This window comes from Strongylocentrotus purpuratus, unplaced genomic scaffold, assembly GCF_000002235.5.
Source record: "Strongylocentrotus purpuratus isolate Spur 01 unplaced genomic scaffold, Spur_5.0 spur5_scaffold_12, whole genome shotgun sequence".
Classification (NCBI taxonomy): Eukaryota; Metazoa; Echinodermata; class Echinoidea; order Camarodonta; family Strongylocentrotidae; genus Strongylocentrotus; species Strongylocentrotus purpuratus.
Window position 1 is genome coordinate 12072380 of NW_022145597.1, and position 6000 is coordinate 12078379.

Below are 6000 nucleotides of genomic sequence, written 5' to 3' on the forward strand. Positions count from 1 at the left end.
TTATATGTTTCTCACCCCCCCCCCCTCCTCCCCCTTTCCCTCTATCTCTCTCTCTCTCTCTCTCTCTCTATCTATCTTTCTCTCTCTCTCTCTCTCTCTCTCTATCTCTCTCTCATTCCATTTCCCTCTCTCTCTCTCTCTCTCTCTCTCTCTTTCTCTGCATTTCTCTCTTTCTCTCCCTCTCTTTCTTTCTTTGTCTTCCTCCTTTTCTTTCTCTCTCGCTCCCCCTCCCCAAACGCTTCCGTATCATTCCGATGACAGAAAAAAAGAGAAATATAATGGTGATAGATCGTTATGATTCGGACCAATAATAAGAACCTTATGATCGTTTGAAATATGAGATCACAACATCTTTGCGAATTTCTAATCTCAAATTAGTAATTTTATTAGTTAATTGTTACGTAGTGATGTAAAACTTTCCCGTATGTGGTGTATAAAATTTTAAAAAATTATGTTTTTCTCACAAGTGCCTTCACATTTGGGGCACTAATTAAAAACTATCATGGAAAGTATATTATTACAAGAGAAAAGACCATCACAATTAATGCATTTTGAAGAAGAAAACAAAAATTAATCATTTTTTGTGTTGGAACAAATAAGAAAATTGTCCACCACTTCACCACATACATTACCGATTCAGCCAATTTGACGGGTCCATAGCCAAAGCAACTGATTGCAACTTTAACGAAATCATAACTTTCTAATTTTGTGGTCCGATTTTGTTCAAACTTTCACTAGAATGCTTCTCTAACCTTTTTTCTATATTAGTTTCTTATCAAGGTTGGATTTCTCTTTAAGTATATAGCAATGCGAGAATTCAGGAGAGAGCAGGTTACACAAAAATTGTGATTTTCAGCCAGTTTTACGTTAACTTTAACATTCCATCTGTTTTAAAATAAATTGAAATCGCCACTTTAATTCACCTAGACTTTGCCCTTTTTTTTTGGGGGGGGGGGGGGGTGCGTGAGTTTGTGCTACTACATGTGTACATGTTGCTAATTATAGGCTGCACTTTAAATTTTGCCTTTTTGGCATGTTGTATTTGAAAGGGAATAAATTCCATAATTTTGCACAATAGAGTGATGTTTGTATTCTCCCATGAATAAATTATTCTCATGGTATTTATTGTTATCCCTGGATGACCTAAATCCCGTTAATTCAACATTAGTCGACACTTTTGATTTCAAAAGGGGGAACAAAACATGGCATGTTAACAATAACGGAATAGGGCCCCATTGCATCGTTTAAATAGAAAATATTCAATAAATACTCGCGTTCCTTAACATTCTGAATGGCCGACATCAAGCAAGGCATACCGTCGGGCTCAGCTCTGACTAGATACCAAAATAACATTGCAGTATGTTTATGTCACAGTAGTTTTTACTATATACCTTAAGCCCCACTGCACTACTTATAGCTACTTTCGCCCTCTATATAGCAAACAATGCATAATTGGTGACCATTGGTCCCCCATTATCCTCTTTTTCTTATGTTAATTGTCAGTTGATTTGATGAGATAACCACCTGCTAGTGACCGTACAGGGAGGTCTAATCCCTCCTGGCCAAACTAGTGCGGCGGGGCTTAAGTAAAAACACATTTAAAAATAATTTCTTTGGCTTCCCCGAGATGCAAACTGCAATCTAACCACTGGAGACGCCGGTAGATCATACAGAAAACAAACAAACATGCATTAAACATCAGTTCTGTCCTTTTTATCACAACGTCTGCTGTAATTATTCGTTTTCGGAAGTGGAATATCCACCAATTTATAGTCTTTGGGGCAAGTACCTCCGTGTATATACGCCATTGCATACGCCCTCATCCGACGACGATGAGCGAGTGATGTTTAATCCAGGGATGAATAAATAGCTTCAGACATGTCAGTTGACTAATTTCGTGCAGAGGGCTGAGGACTCCTGCTGCAGAAGCGTCTTTTTTCGGTTTGAAATTTTCTCGAGCGTGGACGAAATATCAGGGTGGAGAGTGACAAGTGTACATTAATATCTTGCCAAAGGAATAGACCAGTTCACGGTTAGCACATCTCTGCAATGACCCCGAATATCCACAGATCTTCGAAACATGAAGAGGTCCCACTTTGTACATTTTGAAATAATCACTCCTACAGCGATGCAGGTGCTACATAAATAGCCTTTGTTTCCCCTTTTCAAAGAATATTTGCACCTGTAATTCTGCCTGTGTATCATGGAATGCACTGCTTGTTCATTAATGAATAATGATTACATAACTTTCATGAGCACGTATCCAGTATTTCGTCTCAGTGTATTATACAATTTGTTCTGCAATGACCTTTATCTGCTCATGCTCAGACTGCAACCGTGAACTGGCTTATTTAGTGCCTCAGCGGGACTCGAACCGCGAACCATGTGATTCACAGTCCAGGGATTGTTCTCTGTTTACTTCTATCTCTCTCTCTCTCTCTCTCTCTCTCTCTCTCTCTCTCTCTCTCTCTCTCTCTCTTATTCTCTCTCCCCCTCTCTCTCTCTCTCTCTCTCTCCTCTCTTATTCTCTCTTCCCCCCCCTCTCTCTCTCTCTCTCTCTCTCTCTCTCTCCTCTCTTATTCTCTCTCCCCCTCTCTCTCTCTCTCTCTCTCTCTCTCTCGCGTGCGTTCGTTCTCTCTTTCTTATCATTCGATGGAAAGGGGGAGCTTGTGCCCCACGCTTACCCCACTGGTAACAAAATCATAACCTAAGCCCTGTACCCCCCCCCCCCCCCATCTCACCGGGAATAGGATTGACTGTGCATTTTTGTTTAATTGAAAATCGTAAAATATTACAAAGTAAAGACTTTTAGACTTCCTACCTCGAACCAATCATTCCCTTATTACAATTCATGCACTGATGGCTCAGTGGTCACATGACCGGGAGGTCCAAGGTTCAAAACCAAGTTCATACCGGACTCCCTTAAGTAAGAACCGGTTAGCCTTTTATGGGCCTGCATGCTGTTGCTTTTAGATAAAATAAAATAATTTTTATAGCGAACATATCCACCACACATGATGCTCAGGGCGCTTAAGTACTTCACTGGCTCTAGCTAGGCTACCGATTTCGGTGCTTACAGCATTCTAGGAATTACTTCCTAACGGAACTCATTTAACACCTGGGTGGAGAGAGGAAAATGTATATCAATGTCCTGCCAAAGGACACTAATGCCACACTGGGGCTCAAACACAAGACCCTCTCATTTTTCCAATCAAGTGCTTAAAACATTCGACTATATGACACCTCTATAAAACCAGTAGACTAACACGGTAGCTGACGAGACTGGTACGAAGTAATACATGTTTTTCCTTCAAAATATATGGGTCACAGTATCAAACCTTTTCCTTTGTCAGTAATGTGCTGTTGGCTCTCATTCGATAAAATATTACAATAATTCAATGATGCCAATTTGCTAACGGCACATTTCCTACCCCCACCAACAAAAATAATAATACAATAAAAAATGTGAAGTAATAAAAAGTGTCGAAAATAGGAGCGCCGAGGCTCTTCGACTAATGAATAATTTCTGTTGAAATTCGTCGAGGCGTGAATCATTTTTTGGCAATGGGCAGACACGATTGCTATCTCAGCTTCCGATCAAACGATTCTACATAAAATGAAATACTACAGGCATTTAAGGATTCAATAGCAAGTGAACAACGTCGATTTTTGTCATCTCTCCACTGAAGGGAGAGAAAAAACCAACACCTGAAGGCGTGATATCAATATATTATTCTCGCGTCACTTAAACTGCTCTTGGCGTTATACGGAGTAAGTGTTACTATTTCCTACAATCACTTTTATCGTGTTAATCTGCGTATTTATGAGATCATTTCTAGTTCAAATGGATTCTTACCCGCGGTATAATTTTTAGGGAATCGCAAAGAATATTTATTAAAGTGTTGTGATAGATTTAATACATGCCATTGGGTAATATCCATGCCTACCGCTTTAAAGCAAGTATTAATGTTATTTCGCCCTATCTGGCAATGTAAGTGCTTATTATTGTTTATCTTTTTTGAATGTTATTCGAGCTTTTTCCTCGCCGCTTTTATTGTTGCTGCTTTTGTTTCTAAGTACAGAATCTATGATCATTTTGTTATAACATGTAGCGATGTTGAAGAACTTAGGGGCATAGGTGCTTTCAGGAAATGTCTTTTACGACATTTCTCGAATACATTAGTTAGTGTTATGCTAAAGGCAGTCGGTTACTCTTAAGTAAAATAGATAAAAACGATTGTGACATTTTGAGTCGGATTTACATTTTTGAACAGCCATTTGTATTCAAATTGACCATTCATATCAATATTTCTAAAGAGGGAATGTGTCGCAATACAAATCGAAGAATTGTGAGCAAATAATTGTCGCTACTCTGGCGATGGACAAACTACCAGCGAGAGTTTATCTCGGGGCTAGATATATTCCCGTGCATACGCGCATTGCACACACAATATACACATGAACATACAACAAAGAACAAAATAACACGTTTCACAAAAGTTAATCCTTTCTTAAAGGTAATACAAAGTTTTGGTATGGGGTCATGAATTTGGTGCAAATTAACATATTGGAAGCATATGCGATCCTACAATACTCAGTGACCGTTGTCGGGGTTGAAATCGAGTCTAAAGTTATGAAATTGTAAATATTAAATACACTCTTTATGTTGTATAGCTCCCTCTCAAGGTCAAGATATTAATTAAGCTATAAAACAATGTTTCTTGACTAAAATCGACCGATTAGCTATTCACATTTGGAAACTATATATCACAACTACATATTCTGAGATTTTCATGGTCGCAGCTACCATTAGTACGGCCGTAGCCGCTATGTGAAATTTTATCAAAATTTACCGGGAGCACCGGTAAATTTGTATATTCAATTTTTCTCGAAAGCAGAAGTGTTTTAGGGACTAAATTTTCTAGTGCGTATAATGCATCCACAGGGACATCCAAATATATCAAAATAATAAAAATTCACTATCCATCCCAATTTTCAAAATTTCAAAAAACTTTGTATTACCTTTAACATACACACTAACACTTACTGCATTTCATTTTATGCCTTTAAAAAAAATCCTTAATTATGTGGCTGGTATAATTCATGTTTGGTTATGTATTATGTAAGTTTGGTCGCCCATATAGGTTCCTTTCCTGAGGCCACCATCACGTTCAAGCTCTTGCATTATTATGGTGGTATCCTGCATTTTTCAACCGTGTTTTGTTTAAAGGTATAATCATTTAATAAATTGAATTATAATATGATATGATTATATGTGTATTTTGACTTAGATTGATAATATGTGTATACCTAGCTTGTATATTAATTTATATTATGTTAAAACATGTAGAAATCAAATCAAACAAACAAACAAACCTCCGTCACAATTATACGCGTATCTTTGGTTGCGTTTATCGACCAAATTTTTGGCAGGTTTCTCAAACGTCTTTCAGGCAAATATAGCTGATAAACGCAACGCCTTTTTTTAAAGGGCTTTAGATATGGGCATATCTAATAAAGCAAAAAGATGTGTTTTGAATGTGACATACAGCCAGAATCACGTTTCTGAGAGATCGATAAACGCAAAGCTGTTTTGAACCTCACATACAAATAGAAATTCCCAGGCTAGTTTCGCTGAGCAGCTGCGAAGAGACAAGGCCTTTATTGTGAATCGTGAAGAGTCGATAAATGCGACATCCCGCAAATCACGATCGTATAGTGGGGTTCGATAGTGGGGTATGATAGTGGGGTACGATATGTACATATCTAGTGGCAAAATATGTCGCAAAACCATGACCCAAATAGCTGTTAGCGTGTATGTCTATACGGTATAAGCCAACAAAGGAAAACGAGACTATCATAATATAACCATGTGATTGTTTTACATTTTACTACGACCGCCAGGATATTCATTATGAAGAACAATATTTCATTGTGTCGTGAGCTCATTTAATTAGCCTAATCGTGTTGCGAGATTATTGGTGTGTAGAATATAATAAC